Source organism: Ambystoma mexicanum, chromosome 6p, assembly GCF_040938575.1.
Source record: "Ambystoma mexicanum isolate Mex_15411 chromosome 6p, UKY_AmexF1_1, whole genome shotgun sequence".
NCBI classification, from domain to species: Eukaryota; Metazoa; Chordata; class Amphibia; order Caudata; family Ambystomatidae; genus Ambystoma; species Ambystoma mexicanum.
This window is the reverse complement of record NC_090935.1, coordinates 159,692,162-159,717,235: the sequence shown is the minus strand read 5'-3', so window position 1 is coordinate 159,717,235 and position 25,074 is coordinate 159,692,162.

Here is a 25,074-nt window from a genome sequence, read left to right as displayed (position 1 = left end):
AGCGTGCTCGATTGGAGGGCCATTCCTTCTCGGTTCTGGCTCCCACTCTGTGGAATAAGATTCCTCTTTTCCTTGGGGAAACTGAGAAGTATTTGCCTTTCCGCAAGACACTTAAAACCACCTCTTTAACACAATTCTCTGCACACTTGGCTATTCTCCCTCCCGGAATGTCCTTTTCTGCTCAGCGCCTAGACGCCTACGGGCTGTAGCTGCACTTCATAAATCCTGGTACAATACCATACTCTAAAGGAGGGAAATCTGTTCTTAAAGGTTTGCAACTTAAACTGAAAATTAAATTCCCGAGCCCTGACTGGCCCTTAGTAGCGTAGATACGTATAGGGATAATTTACCATAGACACCTCAAATTGTGCCTGGTTCAAAGAGGCAACAGTAACTTAAAACTGTCTATATACTAAAAGAGCTAGTATTTGTTGACAGGTAGTGAGTAACCGCCCTCCCTACAATATTTTAACTGGGTCATTGACCCCTGGGTAGGAACCCGTTTAGAGGGGAGGACACGGTTATCTCACTTGTGACCTAGACAGTCCCTAGATCAGACCACTCAGAGCACTGCCATTAAGATATCATTCTCGAAGAATTTTTATTTGATATGTTGGCAGGTTTTTACAGTTATTTGTTTCAAACTGGATGGATACCATCTAGCCCATTTGCTCATAGGCCCATTTGCACGATGCCCATTTGTTCTCCTTTTTCTAACATATTTCCTCCCGAATATAGAATAATAGATTTCCTCCACGTTCAGTTTCCGAGGAAATGTGTTAAAAAGAAAAGAATTCGATCAAATGAGCCTTTAGCAAAGTTTCTTGAGCAAACATCATAGAACCGGTGGATATGTTTTGGATAAATTAACTTAGCAAAATAATAGCACCCCGGTTTTAGTATGGGGGAAAGCCCCTCTTGTAGTGAAATAGATCAAATAGATATAAGGTTGAGAAACTGGGGAAGGTTAGTTGGCCCTGTGTGGGAAGATGAAAAACCTTTCGGCATTTAGGGAATGATGAATTTGGTAATGTAAATGAGGACTGCAGTGAATGGTTTTATGATTTTCTACACTACAATGTGTGGGATACGAGGGTAATGACAATTGGTTACATGATAGGGACCCTGTAGTTATGGTTAAGTTGTCTTTCTCATGGGAATAGCAGTTTTTAAGTGGCTTATAACTTTGAAGACCTTTGATTAATTAGTTTGAAACTTTTCAAAGAAAGTATAGACCAACATCAAATGTTTTTAGAAAGTTTGACGGTTTCATCCAAGGGGTTGGGTGGGGCAAAGATGTAGAGGAGGTCCCAAAGCATTTGAAATCTATAATAAGAACCAATATGGTTTAAAGATCTTCTATGTTCCCAGTGCTCTCTTAGAGCTCTGAGAGACCATTTTGTTGCCTTTTGCTGAATTGCATTCTGGTATTTAGAGTCTTCCAGTCAGGGTCGGACTGGGACAAGAAATTGGCTCGGACACCCAAGAGAAAGTGGCCCACCCCTTGCCTCAAAAAAGTGGCCCACCCCTTGACTCACGACCCTTGACCTCTGATGACATCACCAGCAGTGATGTCATTTGACCCCACCCAAAAGTGACATCCCAGGAAGCGATGCAACAATACCTTTCAAACATTGACAAAACAGGAAGTGGCATTGTTCATAAGTACACTACGAAAAAAATGGTTATGATTTCACTAATGTGATATACATTTCATACAAGAATGAATCACCATATGTATCATTAATACCTGTGGGTATAGATCCATATTGTCAAATTACTGCGAATGCAAGCAAACGTCCAGGGCCAAATGATAACATATTATTGTATAGCACTTACGCATAAGCTCTTTTTTCTAGAACAAATATGCACACAATAGATCCCAATCTGTGTTGGTACTCATTTATCGACCTCAGAAGGATGGAAGGCTGAAATGGCTTTGCCGGGATTCGAACCTGCAGATCACACTCACATCATAGCAGCGGGCACTCAACCCACTGAGCTATCATATCCGCTATAGTAAAATGAAAAATTATTCTGTAGTGGATACCATTAAACTGATAACTGAGATTTAAGAGCAGACCAGTTAAGTTCATCTGCAGGTCTGGTGCAAAGTTGGCCGCATGCTGCAGCAGCATGTGAATGATGCATGCATCATAATTTGTGATGCACACATCATGCATGCAAATCAATCATCCTTACCTTGCTTTGATGAATTATGCCGTTGCGGGTGCTTTTTGTTTGTTTCAAAAAACAAACATTTCAACCGGCCCAGGCGTGGGCAGAAACCGGCCCCCAGGGACTACACATGATTTCGGCCCGGCCACGGGCCGATTGGCAGATGAGCCAATTCAACCCTACTCCAGTCAAGATGGGGGGAATAATGACACAATTGTACACTTTTTGCCCAACACAGTTATATAAGGATTTATATATTTGAGAGACACTATGGCATATGTAATTTTCAAGTTATCTTTATAAAGTAGAGAATTGTTGAAAGTCAGACAGGGGAAATGATGAGAGCAAGTAAGCCATGAGTAGTTGCCCATGATGTGACAGGAGAGGTTGCAATCCTGGACACTAGTGCAGTTATTTTCCCCTGATTGTGGCTGCTTTTCAGGGCACAAGTAAAGGACACATGTCGGAGGACAGCGTAACTTTGTTTCAGAGGTTGGATGCAACCCCTTGGTTTTTTGAGGTTGGAAAGCTTGCTCAAGTATTTGGCTACCATGATTTTGCTCAGCTTGTCATGTTCCCAGTGCAGACACTTACTCACAAGACCAGAAGCACTTGTCTCGCATTGAGATTTTGTTTTCATGGGAATATTTCAGTATAGATTGTTGGGTTTAAAGGTGAGCAACTTTAATACTTTGCCAGCCTATTTATTGGAACATTTCTCCAGTATTTTTAGTGAGCTCATCTGTGATGTCATCATTGTAGTCATAGACGGGGCAACAGGAGGCACAAAGTTAAGGTGGCTTTCGCTGAATTTCCAGGGTTTTGTTGTGTTATGTTTTCTACCTTAACTGATCTTTAACTAACGTTTTTTGCATTGATAATATATATATATATATATATATATATATATATATATATATATATATATATATATATATATATATATATATATATAATTACACAACCTATTGCAGTGGGTGTGTAGTTATTCTTAAGATGTTCAAACCATCGGAAGAGCACTTTGTGGGCGGCTTTTAACTTTGGTGCTGTTTGACGAATCCTCACCAAACCTTGCAAAATAAGTATATGTTAACTCCCTAAGGAGTATGCAATGTCTGGTGCGGTTTTGTCAAGGGGAGGGCAAAGTTATAGGGCGGGTCCCAAAACGGATTTGCACCAAACTTACACAAGGAGCGGCGGCTTGGTCTTGAAAGCATGCTTTTGCAAATTTGGCATAAATCCATCCAATAGATTTTTTTAAAATGGCAAAAAAGTAGGTGATAAGAAATTAGTGATATCTGCGTTTGGTACGCAGATTTACATCCTGATTCGGTGTCTGCAGACCATTCTGGACCAATCAGAAACGCGTGATGTTTGCGGACATTGTATGCACCCACTGATTGGTCATGTAAAATGTGAGATGCGTGAAAACATTTGCAATCCATGTTGGATTTGCGAACTGCGCCCGTAGTCCGCGAACATTGTGGTAAAAGAAATAAACAACACAACATTACACTTATCAAACTAACTAAACAATGTCTCGGGAGGTGAGGGGTGAAGAGGATGCGATGGGATATGGTCATGGAAATGCAAACATCTGGTGTTTTTTTCATCTCCAATTTCCGTGAACATCTCAGATGTTCGGGGACATTCCGGTAAATTTCACAAACTTGCCAAAAGTTCGAGGACATCAATGCATATTGCTGCATTATATGATCAGTGAAAAGCAGTTTTTGGATGGCTTATAACTTTGGCACCACTCAATGAAAATGCATAACCTTTTGCAATATTATCTAGGACCCAACCCCAAATGGATATGCAATGATTGGTGCTGTTTCGCCAAGAGGATGCAAAATTAGAGGGGGGAGCCCAAAATGTTTGAACAGCTTTTAAATTTGGTGTCGTTTGACAGATCTGCATCCATGTCTGCAAAATGATTTTAGACCGAGCTTTGAATGTTTTTTCAAAGTTTGGTGGGATTTTGTCAAGAGGGGGCAAATTTACAGGGAGGTCTCAACATTTTTTGATGGCTTATAACTTTGATGCTGTTTGACTAATCTGCACAAAAGTTTGCAAACATAATGTGTGATGTCATCTATGATGTCCTGGGTGTTAGTGTTAGCAGTGCATGGCAGTAGTGCAAGTTATGGTTGCATAGATTACGATAACTGGTGAATTTCTTTTATTTGTTTTTTTCAATTTTACTAGGAACCATAACATGCCTTTAAGAACGTTTTTTCAATTAATTTGATAGGTTTTTATTAGTGCACCTTAATCATAACTCCCCTTTAGCAAAGTATTTTCACTGAATTTATATATGTGTGAAAATCAGTAGTTAAGACAGAATTAAGGTGATCCAATTCATCACAACAAAACCCTTGAAATGTGGTTGTGTGGGAAGTGACAAAGCAAAAACAAAGAGGTGATGGCTGGCAGGTTTAGAATTATCTTAACCACTGGGATTGCTCTGAGCAACCCTTCAGACCATCGTTCTTCACCTGCCAAGCCAGAAGGGGAAAGGCCATATGCAAATCAGGCTTGGTTCCATCCCAAAAAGGGCAGTCCAGCCTGAACTGCTAGGTCACATACCTTCTGCACGAGAGCACAAGCATTCCCAAAAATGTTTCGCCCTTGTTGGGCCTCATCAGTGAGGAGTAGATTGGATCTCTAGGTCCAGCAGGCACGGGACCCACGTCTGGGCATACCCGTCCCACTCGAGGTGACAAAGCAAAAACAAAGGAGTGATGGCTTCAAGGTTTAGAATTAATCTTAACCTCTGGCATTGCTCTGGGAAGCCCTCCAGACCATCGTTCTTTGCCTGCCAAGCCAGAAGGGGAAAGACCATATGCAATTACTCTGGGAAGTCGTGTTATTTGTATCGATTCTTGGAGCTTTGTGCCTGTGCTGTATTGTCACAATTACTCTGGGAAGTCGTGTTATTTGTATCTATTCTTGGAGCTTTGTGCTTCTGCTGAATTGTTAAAACTGCCCGGGCAAGTTGCAACATTTTAACCGAATTTCTTGGCCGCAGTGAATTGGGAGGGGGAGGTGGCGGCGTACTGCAGGGAACCCTTTTTGTTAAAGTGATATTAGTTCGTATTACGCAGGGGCGGGGTTCCCAAATAAAGCCAAGACATGGCTAAAAGGAAAGCAGAAACGGCTTTATCCCCAGGGACAAAACCAAAGAAAACCTCACAGATATTCAGGCCGATCAAGGAGGTAAATACCCTCATTACAGAAATAAAGGGACCACTGTCAGACATCAACAGTATTGATTGTTTAATTGGAAGCGCACAGACAGTGAAGTGGAAGATAGCTTTCATTTCGATTGCGTGATATGAGTAGGGTTGACTTATAGTTTGAAGGGACAAGTGGATCTAAGATGCCCTTTCTGTATTGCTTCTGTTTTCTTTTTTAAGCTTGAATACATGCTCTCTGCTTTGCGGTGGGTCACAGGTTTCTACATTAAATCTGTTACATTTTGAAGCACATTTTGAATGTAGTGCAGTTTTCGCAGTTGTGAAAGACTAGCGCTTATTTTAGGACAGATCTAGGTTATTATGCACTAAGGATGTAAAGTCAGTATCAAAGCAAAAGTAGATTTAATGTTCTTCTTTTCATATTATTTCTAGGGTCGAGGAATTAAAATATATATATGAACCATTTCTTTAAAGCAGGTTATTCATTTGTTTATTTATTGGTCACTTATTTGGCTCTAACACAGTTAGCAAAACTGTTTCAAAGCGCCCAAAGGGCAAACCGGGTGGTGACAGGGGACAATGAATTACAGCAAGGATAAATAATTGCATTAATAGTACAAACAAATAATGAGAATAAAGGGAAGGGGGGACGGACCTACTATGCTTTTTGAGTGTTCAGAACGTGAGATACGTTCAGATGGACTTTAAATACAAAGCTTACTATAATTTAGTATTTTATTGACACCGTTTGAATTTTAACGGGTAGTGCATTACAACGTGCATGCTCGTTGTTAATTATTGCTATTTTTATAGTACTTGCTACATATAGTTATTGTACTTTCTAAGATATCGTGGGGTGTGCCTGATGTGTTTTTGAATCTAATTTAATACAGTGTATAAGGTGAGTGTGGACACATTTGTATGAACTATTTCTCCCCAACGGGTTGATGCTAGTTCCCACTTTTAACAATTCTAACACTGCTTATTAATTTAATGGAAAACAGATTACATACACCATGTCTGGCTATAACACACTATCAAACTTGTGGAGCTATATATTACTTTAACAATTGAAGGACTAATAGCGAGTGTTGCGTGATGGTTTAATCACTTTGTACATGTGCATAAGCAATGTATTCATGTTTTTAGATCACACCAAAGAGTCATTGTTTCTGAGCTTTGGCTAGGAGTGAAGTCAATATCCTTCGACAATCTCCATGTCTGTTAACGGTTCTAACTTGCCTTTGTTTTTCTGTCCATGGTGTTGAAGATGATTATGAGTTTTAATGATGGCTTTTGAGAGTTTGAATGCTTTAGGTGGGGAATGTTGAGACTTAACATTTCAGCTTTTAAGGAATTTGCTTGGTGGCTAGACATGTGGTAGCGTGGGATGTGACCAGGGGGTGTATGTCAACTCTTTGGGTTGGAAGGTTCTATTAGGTGCTCTCTATACATAGGGAGGGTGCAGAGAAATGGGGGTTTGTTGTTATGTTAGCTACTTGCAGTTGGATTCCTCTTTTGTCCAAGGATCCCCAAAGAAGGGTTCTTTTTTTAATTTTGACAATTTTACAAACTGTGTTATTATTTTTATTGGATCACCCGATATCACAGATTTCAAAAATGACACTAAGGGAGAAATTACGATAGGTGTTCTGGAATGTATGGTATAAATAACCCACTGAAGAGAATCAGATTTTGCGACATTTGAATGACTTGATCGCGGATATTTCCTTGTTACAGGAACCACACTGGACAAATGAAGAGACAGAAAAACTGCAAAAAGGATGGGTAGGAAAGTGTACGGTTCTTCTTTCAATTCACATTCTAGAGGTGTTGCCATCTTGATTAGGAAGAATATGGTTATTCAAATCCAGAATCAGTACTCGGACTTGGAAGGTAGACTGGTGACACTATTGGTAAGAGTAAAAGGTGAGATGTTAACTTTCTTTAACATTTGTGCACCAACAGTAGATAACGGTTCATTTTGCAGGTATGGAGCGCAAATCTTACACGAACAGAGCAATAAGAATATCATCTTGGGAGGAGACTTTAATGAGGTCTTAAACTCGTTGTTAGATAGAAGCAATAACAGTATTCTGAGATGCAGAAGCGGCCAATCAGTGGCCTTGAGTGACCTGGTTAAAGAACACAGTTTGGTGGACACTTGGAGGATGGAAAATCCTACCGCCAGAGAATAAAGTTTTTTCAAACGCTCATAGTTCTTATTCTAGGATAGATATGATTTGTATCAGCTGGATCAGCAACAAACTATGTTGGTGGAGCCTTTCGAAATATACATTTATCGGATCATGCACTGGAAGAAATGTGCTTGAACTTACGATTTAAAAATTCACTGAGTTCAGTTTGGAGAATGAACACCTCACTTTTGGATGATGATGCTCTGTTGAAATCGTTAGTGGGGCAAGTCACTACATTAAAGAGAATCATACAGGTGAATTGGATGCAAGGACCGCGTGGGAAGCCTTTAAGTGCACAATTAAGGGTTTTCTGTTCGGGCTGTATAGCGGGAGGAAGAGGAAAAACTTGGAAGAAGTGAAAGATCTGGATAAAAAGATTAAAGAGATACAACACGAAATGATGCTTAACCCCAGGAATGGTAGAGTCCAAGTACTACATATACTTAAAGGTGAATACAACAGGAAAATGTCATAACATGCAGAAAATAAACTTTTCTATATCAAAAGCAACTATTTTGAAAAGGGAGAAAAATGTGACTGCTGGCTAGCACATCGTTTGCGGAAACAGGAGGCGGATCGAGCGATTCCTATGATTATGAAGTTGGATGGATCAGTCACACATGACCGCAAGGAAATAAGTGATGTTTTTAGGGACTACTATATGGGACTCTATCCAAATGAGTCATTGGTGACGGGGAAACCTGATGGTTTTGGAGTAAGCTCTGAGATGGGTAGTTTGACTAACACAAAGAGAGTAGGCCTGGATGGTGATCTTAGTTTGGTCAAGTTAAGATATTTGGTATCAGGTCTGCATTCTGGGAAAAGCCCCTGTCCAGATGGGCTTCCTGTGGAATTTTACAAAAGAATGCCAGAGTCGGTCTTTGCGCTTTTACGTGATATGTATGTGGCCTCATTGTCCAATGGTGGATTACCGAAGACTACACATCATGCGTCTGTTTCATTACTATTGAAGATTGACAGGGACCAGTCTTCTCCTTCGAATTACTGACCAATAAGCCTACTAAACACAGACAATAATATCTTAGAGAAGGCCTTGGCAATAAGACTTGTAAAGGTATTACCTAATTTGGTCCACCAAAATTGGGCAGGTTTTGTGAAGACATGCCACGAATAACATGAGGAGACTGTTGCAAACAATTTCAAATTAATAGACATGAGGATTTTCCTTGGACACAGAGAAAGCGTTTGATCGCATTAATTGGGAATTTCTATATGCAGTATTGAGGAGAATGGTATTTGGTGAACCGTTTGTAAACTGCATGAGATTGTTAAACTCTTCTCCAATTGCAAATGTGATGACAAATGGCGTGGGTTCTAGCGGTTTTCCCCCAGGGTGTGGGACCAGACAAGGGTGCACATTATCACCCTTATTATTTGTACTTGCAATCGAACCTCAGACACGAGGAAGACATCTATGGAGTTCATTATGAAGGAATGGTTCAGAAATGATGGCTGTACGCGGATGACTTGTTGGCGGTACTGAAATATTTGGACAATTCTGTTCCTAAATTGATGGAGCTGATTACGGATTTCAGCACTAGGTCTGGTTATAAGATAAATTGGATGAAATCTGAGGCATTGCCACTGACTGTGAGCATAAGGAAGAAACAGATCGCCAAGTTGGGATTCAAATGGTACTTGGATAAGCTGAAATATTTAGATGTATGGTTAACAAGCGAGATTGAGAATATGGTACCAGAAAATATGAAAGCTATGCTGAATGGTCTAAAACAAGATCTGGAGAGATGGAAGCTTTTGAAACTGTCTCTGTGGGGAAAGGTGAATGAGCTTAAAATGGTCTCAACACCGAGGATTACATATGTGCTCAGCATGCTACCTTTGAAAACTACGAAGAAGATGTGGAAGGACTTGGACATTCTATTACACATTTTCTTTGGGATAATAAGCCACCCATGAAGAAACTGTGGAAGTTGCAGTTACCTTTGGAGAAGGGAGGTTTGAGTCTGCCGAATTTCTTTGCATATCACTGACCGTTCTCGGCCAGGTTTTTCATGCCACTGATGACCCGGGATCCAGATGAATAGGCTAGGGCTGAGGCGAATTTACGGGGCCCTTTGACACCTTAGCGACTAAATCCGTGAGGGTGACCAAAGCTGACTCAACTTCAGAATTCCTGAGGACGTCTTGGAGTAGTTTGATGGAACTGTTGGGGGAAAAGTCGCATAAACGTCTTGACTCTTCTATTTGGTATAACCTGGTGATTAAGGAGAAAAATAAGTTGTTTTTCTGGCCTGAATGGTTTCCTGGGGGTATTCATTTTTTTGGAGACCTGAGGAGAGGTGGTACATGATTACCTGTGGACCAAATGCAAGCACTGGTAAATCTTCCAAATTGTCGTTCTCGTGACTATTTAAGACTCAAAAAGGCTTTTGGGCAGCTTTCAGAGGAGAATGCGTTAAATCTTCAGGTTTTAAACAGACAAGCGGATGTGCAGGGGCATCTTGCGAGTAAATATTATACGTTGATTGTGTCAAGGGCAAGGAACAATGAGGGCTTGCTGGATGAATGGAAGGAGATATTGAGGTGTGACTTGCCAGAGGAGCGTTGGTGGAGGATTTGTAGGAATGTCTGTCTTTCGTCTGTGAGTTTGGGAGAGGGATCACGTCAAATTAAGAGAGATTGCAGACACGTGGTATGTCTGATTCTGATCATTGTTGGGGTTGCATCCATATGGTAGGCACCCATGAACATATGCTCTGAGAGTGTGTCAAAGTGAGGAATTTCTGGGGGAGAGTCTGCATTATTTTTAACAAGATTTTGGATCGCTCTATGTACTTTGATTTTGCCACCCTAATCCTAGGAGATGATGAGCTGCTAGAGAAACTTTGTTCTGCCAAAGGAAATGGATGTTCAGAGGCTCGCTTGTTGCAAACAAACTTATTTTGAGAGTATGGAAATCTAAGAAGACTCCGAAAGAGGGGGATTGGTTGGAGCAAAAAAATAAACTTGCTGTTATGGAGAGAATAATATTCTACCGACTTAAAAAAAGAACCTTATTTGAGAAGATTTGGGGTAGATTTTTGGAACTGTACTAACACTGTACTTTATTCTGTCTGTGGGGGTTAACTTGTAACAGGGATGTCATTTGGGGGTCACCAGGGGTCACATTTGCGACCCCTGAGGTCTCCCTTGCTACCCCTGTGGCATCATTTGTACCCCTAGAAAAAAAAGATTTTTTTCCAACTTTTTTTTTTTTAAATGTAACTCCTGGGCTGTGGTCAGTGTCATGTGGCTCTTTATTTTTGGAGTCGCTGACTTTCTTGTTCAGGCCGCTTTAAAAAAAACGGGGTTCCACAAGTGTATCACTTTGAGCAGTGACGCTAAATGGGAAAGAATAGGAATAACACTTAATTTGGCTTTCTGGAATTCTATCTAATAATTGCTAGACTCATAAAGGTTTATTTCAGGCACACTTCAGGGGGTGAGTCACTGATTTAGCCTGTTCTTAAACACCTCAACTCAGTATTTCACCGTTCTGAGGTCGATAAATGAGTACCAACACAGGTTGGGTGATATTATAGGTATATTTGATATATATAAAGCGCTTAAGCGTAAGTGCTATATAATAACATATTATCATTTGGCCTTGGACATCTGCTTGCATTCACAGTAATTTGGTAACATGGTCCCATGCACACTGATATTAAAGATACATATGGTGATCTATTCTTGTATGAAATGTATATAACATTATAGTGATATCGCAACCATATTTTTCATAGTGTTCTTAGGAACAATAAGTGATGTCCCTTCCTGTTTTGTCAAGGGATGAAAGGTCGTGTTCCATCGCTTCCTGTGATGCCACTTCGAGGTGGGGGGTTCAAATGACATCACTTCCTGTGATGTCATCAGAGGTCAAAGGTCATGTGATGTCACTTCTGCTACCCCTGGCATTTTGGTGAAATGACGTCCCTGACTTGTAAAGTTGTACATTTTATAAATTGCAAATCTTTTTTTACATAAAAACAAAAAAAAGAATACAACCTGAAAAAAAGCTGCTGGAAAGCCACTGGAGTTCGTGGCTCTTCTAACCTATGGTGTCTTAAGTGTCAGCAATATTTCCACCGAAGTAATTTTGTCTTCTGGACATCTTCCTGTCTAGCTCATCTAATACCTGAAGTGGGCAATTTTGAGCAAAATGTTGAGACATTACTCTCTGTACCTTCTCTGCAGAGTATAACCTTGCATTAAAGTCTCTCAATGCAGAAATAAAAGGAATGCATTATTCCCTGTGGACCAATGGTTGTTTCTGGCTATATTCCAAGTATACAGTTGGTCAAAGCCCACAGAAATGAAATATCACAATTAATGGACTATGATGATTATCAACTTGTTTGTCGACCAATATACCTTGCACTCGATGCAAGTCAGAAACTGAGACAATAGACGCTTGCCTAATATAGTGTCTCTGGTCTAGTGTTTCCTCTGGTGATATGCAGCATATAGTATCAAACTTAGTCCAGTGACACCAGACATGCATTTCCTGTTTCCCATCAATCCCATCCATTACAAAGATTTTCAATTTGCCTCATGCCATGGCCTCGCATTCGTCCAAATTTCACATGCCGTCAATAGCCCACTCCCTTGAAAATCAACTCTGTTCATTGGCATCATCGTCATCATCCTATGTATCTACTTAAAACATTTTCAAATAATTCCAAAAGATCTGGTAAGGAGAGTGCCAGCAACACTAGGAAAATCACTATTGTAAAGATAGATGTACCACAACAAAATACATGTCATTTCAAGGCAGATAGATTAAACAATGAAACGATACATTTTAATTTGAGGGCCTTATAGTGCACTTTTTGATCCTCCGGCTGGAATATGACAGATTGCATGACCTTCATAGAAGTTGCATGTTCACGTCCAAGGTTTTATTTTGTCTGGATGATTGCATAGTTTCACAAGAGATCCTGATAATCTGCGTTGCCTGCTTTGGCTACAGGACAGACCCCATTCTAGGACATCATTCTGCAGGTGATGTTCTAGTTCCATGGGAGCACTGATCCGTCTTCGTCCCATGGCAAGTTCATTGCTGGGCCGCTTTCAAGGCTGGTCTTTTTCACATCTGTGATACCAATTGTGACAGAATGCAATCTGCAAGGTGTACTCGCATGGATGTTTTCCAATTGTAGGATGAAAATGAAATTGATTCTGCTGGGACGTTTGTTGTGTCAAACCCATCCACTTTTAAAATATGCCCTTTAGTAAGAACGTGGGGTCAGTGGTTCATCTTGGGTTGGCTTTTGACCAATGATGTGAGTGACTTGGGCAATGCCATCTATATAGTGGAAACATGTGAAGCCTGAAATGTGATAATGATAAAACTGAGTGGTAGCTTTTCATGGTTTCTCCTTTTAAAAGAATCCGTTTGCATTAGGTAGATGAATTAATATTACAAAGGTTATTTTTCAGCACCAAAATATACTGGTCGGAGAAAGTATCATATTAGTTATGAAATGTATTTGATTGTGCCTGAATGCTCATGCCAGAAAAAATGCAACCCATTAGGGAAAAAAGGCCAGGAGATTCTTGTAAGGATAACAAGTTTTAATAGAACATAAAGTAGGTAGGCCAGCAAAGAAAAGTAGTACACGCAGAAGGTTATAAGGAAACACATTGTCACTACTGATGTCACATATACAGTGAAAATCTGCGTGTCTGGTTGGTAAGACCCTATACATGGGTGGCCTGCTCCATAGGGGATACCAGGCTGCTATTGGTCACAGCCCCGTCCGCACGTCTCCCATCACGTGGGATCAGCTGGGCTCATAATCTCCATGGAATGAAGGTCACGTTCCTCATTAGTTACTATTGTAAGACAATGCAATTCTATCGTTATGGCAGGCACCTGCGAAACTCTGGCACTGCCACAGGGCAAGTGTTAAGATCATGCTGACCCACACATTCTTCTTTGATTACATATCACACTATCCGCACCCACGGTTTCCACACCCACTTTATAGAGTGTGTCATTATCAAATAAGGTGGAATGTACGTGTTCATTTAGATCTTTTATGACCACTGGGTTTATAGTTGGTGGTCTGGGGGCAACTACTATGGTGGGATTTAGGGGCTTGTACTGTGGCAGTTGTTGGTGTCATAACTCCTGCAGGGCTGGGTGGTAGTTGGAGGTCTGGGATAAACATGCATGGTGAGGCCCATGCTGCTGTCTCGCGGCAGTGCAGGACGCATTCCTTCTTGGGATAACAAGTATTTGCAACAATTATAGAACAAAGAGAGGTTTCTATGGGTGCTAGCAGCGCAGGTCTTTCTACCATCAGTGCTAGGGCCTGTTCAGGTTTCTCCGTTGGGCCTGTGTTTACCGCGCGGCCATGCGTGACGTCTGTTTCAACCAGCACTACAAAACATGGTGCTTACTTATATGCACGCACTAGGTCTATACATCTGTGTTTCATGTAATATTGTGGTCGTGCAGGGTTTCTTAGCACACCATCTCCCCTGGTACATCACACGGTTATAGGTGATAGGATCTAAAACAAAAGGATTGAATGCCTTTTTTTCAACACCAAAAGGACCGAAAAAAAAGGGTAGAATTTTTAAAAAACATTTTTAGGGGGGTTGCCCCCCAATCCCCGTTTTCATTAAAAAAAACTTTTTTTTGCATACCAAACTAAAAAATATATAAATAAATAAATAAAAAAGCATTCAAACCTTTTTTTTCCGGTCCTTTTTGATTCGAAAAAAAGGGCATTCGATCCTTTTTTTTTCGATCCTTTGGCTGGACACCACATCACACATGTATGTATGGGATTCTCCTCACTCTAAGGGGCATAGGGGCGTGGGAGAGGTTGATTTCCTTCCCAACAATTGTTAAGCATTATCAACCTACAAATTTGATTGTAGATGCTCATAAATATAAACCAGTAAATTTCAAAATAATAATGCTGTGGTAAGTGCAGAAAGAATGTGATGTCCATACTACTTTAAACCTTGATAATTGTGTTAAACTTGCATTGGTTTGCTGTTGGGACAGAGCTCCCTCTCCCATTACTAAAAACAGATGGATGGCCCTTTGTCAAACAAAGCGATACATTTGCACCTCATCTCGATCTGAAGCAGGGAGTTTGGGAACTAGAGCTGAACCCATAGGAGTCTCCTGGAGTCTGCACAGCACAAGGTGATTACGACAGAGGATTAGTGAGTGCAGCCCGCAGCATTTGTTCTTGGGCGCATGGGTGGAGCTAGGGCAGACTGGCAGCTCAGTGGGAGAGTGGTTTATAGTGATTGCATCGAATGCCAAAGCATTGATTGCCTTAGCATCTAAAAAAAATCAATGAAAAAAAAGCATTGAATGCATTTCTTTTCTCTTTTTTATGGGGGATCCCCCACAACCCTTGTTTTTTTACTACTTAAAACCCATTATATTGAAAATAAAACCATTAACTTTGAAAAAAAATGCATTCAATGCTTTTTTAGATGCATTTTATCGATGCTTTGGCATTCAATGCTTTGTATTCGATGCAATGACTGGATACCGGGAGAGTGAGTCACTTCCACCAACTTACATCACCCAGAATGCTCAGCACCTGCCACTCAGCAGTTTCATCAGAACCAGTTCACCCTGAATATTAATGCAAAAGAGAGGGCACTCAGTTGGAACTGGCCAATCCCTGACTAGTGTTTGGGTGTCGAAACACTAGAAAAGGCACACTCTGTTGTTTAAACTAGTTGCAGATAAACAAACTCACATTCAGGAGTGACAGGAGAATCACCCATTTCCTAAACGTCCTCGAGGAACAGAAGGACTCCGGCTAAGTGAACAAATGGGCTGGTATGTTGATGAGGACTGTTGATGAGCACCAGAAACCCGGGATACCCAGTTACCTACAGGCCAGAGCAGAGGAGGCATCTGTTGTATTGTACTGCAGAGTCCCCCTGCAGTGTGTGGGACAGAGCTGCGCTATTGCTGGAGGCCCTGAGCCTGTCCGTGCAACGTTGGTGAGACACGCTACTCCTGTTTCACTTTCACTCCCGAACTGCCTGGTTTCCGGCTCTCCGGGTGCTTTATTCATGCGTCACGTCGCCCTGTGCACGTTGACGTGACGCGTACATAACAGCATCCAGTTGGTATGCTTCAGAACAGAAGAGCCCTCGGCACCCAATATCCAAGAAGACCAACTTCTGGCTGCTGCTGTTTCTCAGTGGACCCGAATGGATATTCTATTCTAGCTGCCAGTGGAACCATGACTCCCCGATGAATTGCACTGGCACCTGAGCCCTCCCGCCCTGCTTTGCATGGCCGTCGCGTCCAGGAACTGCTGCAATGACAAGAGTACTCTCAAGCCGACTCAAGGACCTCGATCCAACCAGACGGAACCACGCTTTGCACCCTCGAGCTGCCACCCGGCTGGGACTGAGCACTCCTTGAGCCGCATGCGCTCTACGCTCATGCATGCAGGACAGTGCATCTTTGCACGGCCACACAGTCCCTGATGAATGAGCATATCAACATGCTCATTTCTGAAAATCTGACAAATTAAAAAAGGACCCCTGTTCCACTTTTGTCATTTGCAGGATTCTCTGTGAATCTCGTCCCATGCGTTAATCTGAACCCTTGGCGATGGCTTGTGTCACTCTCTTCGTTATGCTTCTGCAGCATTAGTACCAGTGATCGAAGTGAGTGGGAGCAGTCGGGAGCGGTGTTCCACTACTTTTATTCTTTTCTATTTACCATTCCTCTACTTTTTATGACCATATTCACCATTCTATATAGAGGATGTGTCCATTCAGGTCCCTGTGCCAGTGTAAAGCTGCAATAGGAGCTTTAGTTACTGGTAATCTAGACTATTACAAAGCCCGCATAAACTCTCCTCTGCTGAGACCATAGTTCCACTAGTTTTTCCAGTACACTTCAACCACTGATTAGACCATAATTGTTTACAGCACCTCTTCTGGCATCTGTTCCCTGTAGCATCACAACCCACTCCTTCATGCCACGTACGCCATCATCTTTGTTGTGTAACATCTTGATTTCTAAATGAAACTGTAGCTCAAACAGATCAGACCCTATGCATAGAATGGCATGATAACTGCAACACCTGCTCCAGTCACTGATCAAAACGTAGCTGTTTAAATCCCACCTGTTAGTTGCTGCGTCAATAAATCCTGGAACAGAGCTCAGACTGACGTGTTCAGCCTGCAGGACACATGTTCAGTGCTTGACATGCTGGAACTCGACTCTTCAACCTGTCATATGTAATGCCAGAGACATGAACATGCTCCCAGACACTTCTTAGACAGTGGAACACCCAGCTTAGTAAAACTTAATGAGTTCATCTGCTTTGATGAATTCTGAATTATGCTGTCGGATGCACTTTGTTTAAAACCTTGCATTCAAGGAGTAATGATCCACCCTTAAAAAAGTAGCATCTGCACAGATTTTAGGCAGAACTGCAAAGTCACACCTAGATGAAAGAAGGCCTTGTGTTATAATTTCAAGAGAAATGAATCCTTAACCTCACATTTGGGAAAATAGGGGGAAATAAATTGAACATTTAATACTTTTACTGTATTGAGGGGGGAACGTTGTTATTTCTGAGCGGTTCAAGGTACAATTTGACAGTCACGTTCAACGATAATACATATTTAAAAAAAACAGTATTAGTGATAAAAACAAAACATCTGTAGCTGGTGCACATTTCCAAGCACCAAACTGAAGATTTCGAATAGAAGAGGCGATGTCCTAAGCTCCTGAGTGAGGAATGTGAACACACTAAAATGCATGGAGCCACAATGCATTGAAGACAACTAAGACTCCATTCTCTTCAATTTCAAAAAGATGCTGTTACTTTTTTACTTTCGGAGAGAGAGAGAGAGAAGGCAGAGAGAGGGACAGAGAGACAGAGAAAGGCAAGGGGTGTTAAAAAGAAGAACATTTGGTTAGCATGGCAACTAAACAAACGATTAGTATGCATCAACTGAAGAACAAATTGTTGCTGTCTGTGTCCTACTGCTCATCATACTTTCTTCTGGTAACATGTCTCACCTCAGACACGAGTAAAAAAAAGAACATGTCAAAGTCCTGTAATTTACAGAGTCTGAGTTAGTCCCAGTGCGTCTTCCCTTTCACTTCCTCATTCTAGACCATCTTCCTTGTCCTAGTCCCTCTTCCTTAATTCTGTTTCTCTTCTTAGTCCTAGTTCACCAACCTCCTTATGGATCTAGTTCTGCTCAGTAAAGATGAATTCTTGAAATCCATCTTCACCGAACCTGAGTAGCTGGAAAGGCGAGCTCGCCAAAGTGTCTGTCCAATGAACACATACTCATGGAACGTGTGGTCTGCTCTCTGTCAGGAAGCTGAGCAGGGTGGCACAAAACAGGATGTAAGGAGAGAATGTGGGCGGGATGTGGTGTTGTGGATTTGGTGGTGCCAGAGGGGACACACATTGGAATCTGGAGGGGGAAAGGGACGGAGACACTAGGCATGAGTGTGAAGTTGCTGAAAGGGGTGGGGGGAGGTTGCGGAGTATGGAGTCTGCACCCCCACTCCCTGGAGAGGACATAGAAAGCAGGGGAGAGGTAAGGAGCTGAATTGCATGGACCGATTCGGTGCAGAGGGTAGATTAATGACTCAATGACTCAGGGTCAGTGACTCATGATTCGGGGTGATGCTGTTCTGCGCAATCGTATAGAACCTCATCAAAGTTCTAGTCCATCTGCCTCTTTCTAACACTCCCTAATCCTTCTTCCCCTTTCTTATCCACTTCCTCTTCTTCATGCTCATCACCCTTCCTCTTCCTAATTTCTGTCCATTGTGCACGTGTCACTTCCAACTCCTAGTCCCCTTCCTCATCCGAATTCATATTTCTCTTTCAAGTCCTGGTCCTTCTTCCTAGACGTTCAGACTTGTCCTTCTTCTTAGTCAGTTTTCTATTTCCTAATCGATCATTCAAGTTCCTCATTTTAGTCCCTTATCCTTATAACTCGTCCTTTCACGAGTCCCTCATTCTCATCACGCATCCTAGTCCCTCTTCCTAGTCCCTCATCCTAGTCGCCTCCCTCATAATATTCCCCTCTCTGAGTCCACTTTTTACTCATCACAGTCCTTTGTGTTAGTCCCTACTCCTCAACATTACCATCCTCCTACTCCCAAATCCTAACTCCTCATCCAACTCCCTCGCCCACTTCTTACATTGTAGACTCACTTCTTTATCTGGGACCATTTTTCTCTTCCACATCCTAGTGCTTCATTCGTGTCCGTCATCCTCATTCAAATCCCTCTTACTTATCCCTCTTACTCTTCTACGTCGAAGTTCCTCATCTGCTTCCCCAACTCAACCCCTCTTCCTTGTCACTGACATGAAGCCGAGTGGTGATCACTGAGACACTCAAACATAGAGAATTGGGTTCAAATGAATATGGGTTATCATCATAAACCACCACCTCCCGGATCTTGGTACAGGATAATAGTCTTATCTTGCTGAAAATTATATCAAGTAGTGCATGCCTTCCTAGGGATGGTCACATATATCATATGTGACTGTAATATATTTTGGAGTGGTACAGTCCTACTTTTTATCACTGTAGTAAACTGATTGTTAGTGGTTACACCGATCATTTGCAGTCCAAGTTATAGTGACATAAACGTGTGTTCTAGCATTGATGATGCCATGCTGGATGGTACAGAGATTAAATCATTTTATTGGCCTTTATAACAGGCAGTTAAATATGCAGGCTTCGTGCCTCAGCTGGGTATGTAAGATGTTAGAAGTAATGAAACAGCGAGCAAAGGCTTGCAGCTCACAAAATAATAATCACATGATGACAGGGCCTTCAGCTTGCATGTTCTTTGAGCTGGGCGGTTCTTCTGTATATGTAAAATGCAATGAACAACTGCAAAACCCAAGACCTTTGGGTTTGCTAGTGCTTATAGTGACAGGACATCTACCTCCTACTCTGCTCTAGAAGATGTGACATTTCCAACCCAAGTGAAAAGGTGAACCAGACAACCACGTACATGTATCTGGAAACAGCTGCAATAGGTTTGAACAGTGGCATTGCCATGTTTCCCTAAAAACCAAATAACTTTGGAGTTCTTTTGTACGACCATACACACTTTAGCTCTGGCAAAAGGCTGCCAGCGTATGTACAATACTCATTGGGGCTAAGTCCACCCTGAATAGCATTGTCCACATAAAGGAGCACACCAGGACATTTGTTTAGCGCCATGGAGAAAAAGAGTTGGCACTACCAAGCCTGATTTTCAAATGGTGTTTCTCCTTCTGCAATGACCTGGTGGCTGGTCATAATGTAATTGTAATTGGTTATTTATAAAGCGCTTAATACCAAGCGGTTTCTAAGCGCAGACCCAGGTATCAAACCTGTGTTGCTCCACATCGACTTGCTTCCAAGGCAAGCATGTTGTCCCTGAGCTATCCTCCCAGGATAATGTTGTGGAAGGGGTCCCAGATCAATGCCAGTAATTATGATTCATCCAAAACCTTGAAACAATTACTCTTCAGTTTTGTAACCATGAGTGGGACTAGTATGCTCTGGTGTGGCCCCGAGTTTGCTATGCCTAGAAATCAAGTATATACCTTACTGATGACACCCAATGAGGCCCAAACATGTCAAATGTTGTTTGTGATCTCATTTACAAGGCAGACAACCTAGCAGTTTGGGCTTGTCTGCTCTTTCTGGGGTGCGATCAGCATGAACCGCCTATAGGCTTTCCCTTCTGCGTTGGCATGGCAGGCTGTAAAGCAATGATCTGAAGGTCTGCCCAGAGTAAACAAGTGGTTATGATTAATTCTGTACCTTCCGGCCATCATGTCTGCAGTTCTTCAATGGGAAGATGGACGTCCGACTCGTATTAAAACCAATCAAGCTATCTCAGAGACAGACCAGGACTGCAGAGTCAGGAGATGCTGGAAAAAACAGCTTTCTGTGAGGAATAAAGAGCAGTTTATTGGCCTGGGATCAAGGATGCTATTTCAAAGAATAATTGCAAGGTACAAGGGGAGTCATGTACGTAAGACATATTTCTCTTAGATTAAGCAAATGAAAAAACCTGTACGAGTCAAGTATTGAACAATTAAAGATGCAGAAAACCTATGTAAGATGGAGTGAGCAAGTCTCCAGAGGCCAAGAAGGGTGATGACACCCAGCTCAATTGAATCAAATAGCCGTAAATAGAAGGTTGAGATGACAAATTTGTGGTCTCGTCACACGTGATTCAGAAGTCAAAAACAAGGGCTATTCATTAAGCCCAAACAAAGATAATGGTGTGCCTGCACTCCCTTGAATGTCACAGAACAGGCTTGGAGATCAACTATAAATGAGAAGCCTTGGCTTGGGACCTGACCAATGAGATACAATGGACTAATTGGGAAAGTGGGGAGTAGTCAGACATCGCTTGCGGCGCATGAGTTTCATTTTGCTTATGTGCTGCTAACGAGCGAAAAGTCCATGGTTTGTCGAGCATGTCAACCAATCAGTGGGCTTATGTAGCGCCATGCAGTATTATACATATTATGTTCAAGGCGTGCCACCAGATAAGGGGCAGCCAATGAAGTTATTTATGCTTATACATAATATAGGTACATATGTTCCCTTAACCAATCCCTCCCTTCAATAGGTTTTTAATTTACCACGTAGGATGACATCATAGATGACACACATCGAAGTATAACACTTTGTATAATCATACTTGTGTGTGAGTGCGTGAATAACTGCCTGTTATTCACCAGATTGCCCTATTTTGTTTCTCTGCTGATAATAAAGTAGTATTTTGCCATATTCTTTGAGTCTGTTCAGTTATTTGGGTCCGAGACTATTATTGATAATTCCATCTAGCACATGAGACACTTCAAGGTGCTAGAGCACACATTCACAGGTGCCTAGCCTTCCACATTTTCACCACAGGTTTAGGAATGTTCATTTGCTGTAATTTTTCAGATATATGCCAAACGCGTACACTGTCAAATTCTGCATGGAAGTCAACACAACAGGAGCACAAACGTACACCAATAGCCATGTCTCCCCTGGCACTGGAGTAACCTTGCTGAAAATGTTCGGGGGGACTTGACATGTGATGAAAAGGTGCCCCAGCCAAATGAATGGGGACAAAATGGTGTGCCATGAAAGTTGGGGGGGACAAAAACCCCCATCCCCCCTAAAATTACGCCCATGCAGGCAGTGCATAACAAGGTGACACAATGATCTTTCAAACCTCTAATTTAGTAGAAGTCAAGTTTTTCCTTAAGCATTGTTCCTGCCTCCTACAGCTAAGAGTCCAAATAATACAATACCAATTTACTAAAGATTTTGCCGCTAGCGTCCAGAATGGTAATTGGCCTATCGGAACTGTCACACCTCAAGTAACTTTTTGTAACATGCGGCCATTGTTGCACTTCACGAAAATGTAGGCACCGTCCTTGAACCAAAGACCTCTGATAACAGTTTAAGCAGGAGGGGCGTCCACCAATCCGGGTACTGTTTATACACTAACAAGGTACGCAATCATGCTCAGCGTCCCACAAAGGTTCACATTATATTTCAAATGCCCTCAACTGACAGCGTGAAATGGTCAATATAAGGTTACTTGAAGGCGTCCCACAAATTCATTTAGCATTTACTGGTACTAACCACAAATAATTCTTTCAAATAATGTGCCCAGAATGGCTTATACCCATTATTTGAGCCTTGTAGCTAACTCATCGCAGTGGACTGTACTCACATAAATATATAAGTGCTCCATCGACCAAGTTCACACGGTTCGTTTCACGTGCTATGATATGGCAATTTGTCCTGGAAAATTAGACCTGTGAGATGTTGGAACACAATGCGCAGCAAGTCGAGACAGCTTCACAATTTTGGCAAAAATTGCAATGAAAGATGATCACTATGGAAAGGAGAAATAGAACGCAGAGTGACTCCTACAAATTTGCAGCTTATCGCAACACGTGTGCCCCCAACTGGGCGGCCCAAGGACCTTGAAGTGCAGTTTTTAAGATGACTGTATAGCAATGTAAAACAGGTGCAGTCACCAAGCCTTACATCTGAAATAATATGGTGTCATATTCAGAGAACTTGGATGACATTGAATTTCCACTTATGAGATTGTTGAAGTCCCGCCATTTCCAAGATAACATTTTAATATTATTTTCTTTTTATTTCTTTATTTTTATTGCATTTAATTGATTAACATTGTTTTGCAAAGAAAGAAAATAAAAAATACATTTGTATCCAATACCATTCCATCATGATTTTGGTTTGTCTATCAAGGATGTCCTTAAAACAGTTTGTCTAAGAGTTTGAGTACTGCAATCACGTATTGGGTTTTACTTCCGTTGACCAAAATATTCCACCATACTTCTGGGTCTAATACCGGGTGTTCGGACATCAGGATTCTGAGATGTTTAGTTCACTCATCTTTTAGGACTGGACAGAATAAAAGATGATGCTTCACAACTTCCACAGCAGATTCCTCTTTACAAAAACCACATCTGTTATCTTCTATCAAACCTCTTATTGCCCAGATCTCATTAGTTGGTTGAAGGTTTAATCGCGCTTCTATGAATTGATCCCGATACCGTCTGCTGGGAAATTGTTTTAGATAATTTGGTAACATTTTAATATTATTAGTGTTATTTTCGCATGCCACAGAGATATTATTTGCCAAATTTAGGACTGTAGGTAGTGAGGAACAGTCGCTCTTTGGTTCCCGCAGAAAGACCCTTTCCTTGACAAACTGTATTATGGGATTTCTTCAATTGCCCTCGAAACAGAACATCTGTAAATCCTCTTTCTGAGTAGTTAACCTTTTTTTGATAAACCCACTTATTAACAGATTTGTTATTTTCCCCTTACTTTTTTTGCACAATATAAATTAGAATCAAACAGTTCCTAACGCTATTCTATATACTCCCTGTTACACATTGTATGCTATGATATGATTTGATAGGTAATTTATAACATGCCTGTACACAAGTGTTTCTTGGTGCAACAAGACAAGGGAGGGAAGACAGAGGGAGGATAAAGCAAATGGCTTTGTGTCATTCAGATCCTGCAAGTGCGAGAACGAGAAGTGCAAGGGGAAAGGGAAGGGGGAGTACAAGGCAGAGGGGAAGGGAACACAGGGCAGCAATGCTCTGAGTAAGGGCATCCAGGGCAGCGCGGCTCTGGGTAGTGCAAGGAGAACAAAGGACTGTAGCGTTACAGTTACAGCCCCTAAGGGCGTGATAGGCCTGGAGGCAGTGCAGGGGTGACTGATCAGGAAAGAGCCTGGTACCCAATGAGACTCTGAGAGTAGCCAAGCAACCAGTCGCGACAGCAGACAAGCAGGTCAGCAGGCGAGGGAGAGAGAGAAAGCAGAGAAGAGGAAAGTTTTGAGCTATTTCAGGAGCTTCGGTTGGTCCGGCGCAAGTTGGAGCGATGCAGGGTGGCCATTCCAGAGAAAGGCACCTGCGGAGGAGAGAGATCTACCCCCACTCTCTGCCTGGAGAAAAGTCAAACCCTTAGAGAGTTGGAGGTAGCTGAGCGAAGGGCTCGAGAAGGAAGGTATTTTGGAAGAGAGAGTTGGATGCAGTGCAGGCCCCTGACCCAGAGAGCTTTGTGACAATGCAAAGGGTCTTGAACTTGATCCTTGCATCCACCGGGAGCCAGTGGAGAAATTTCAGGGCTGGAGAGATACGGTCCCTGGGCTTGAGGCCAAGGATAAGCCTTGCAGTCCTGTTCTGGATTAGTTGCAGAGGGTGGAGAGTAGAGGAAGGCAGATTGAGAAAGAGGCTGTTGCAGCAGTCCACCGTAGAGAGAGAACCTGGGCTCTGCACACAGTGAGCTTCTACGGGAAGTGAGAAAGGGAAGAGTCCCTGTGAGGAGGTGCAGCAGGTAGTTGGACTTCTTGGCAACGTCCAAGATGTGAGGAGAGAAAGAGAGAGTGGAGTTCAAGATGACACCAAGGTTTTTTGCCTCACAGGAAGGCAAACGAAGAGAGCCCAAGGCAGACGGCCAGAGTGAGAGAGGGATAGCAGGGGCAGGGTCCCAATGAGAAGGATCTCCGTCTTACTGGCATTAAGGCAGAGATCGTTGGAGGCACACCAATTCTGAATCATGGTTAGACAGTCAGGAATGAGCAAGAGAGGAGAGGAGCCTGAGGGGAGCCTGAAGGAAAGCTGAGTGTCATCGGAATAACACAGAAAGTTAGAGGAGAAGGTAGAGATCAGGTGGGCCAAAGGGGTGAAGTAGAGGTTGAAAAACCAGGGTGAGAGGATAGAGCCCTGGGGAACGCCCCAGGAAGGGAGAGAGGTGGCAAAGAGAAAGGGACAAAGTTGGGCCTGGGAGGGGCAGTCCAAGAGGAAGGAGTTCAGCCACTACAGGGCCTGATCCGTGAAGCCCAGGTTCTCACAGATCAATTGATCAGGATGGCATGGTTGACCGCGTCGAAAGCAGATGAACGATCAAAGAGGATGACGACAGAGGAAATGCTA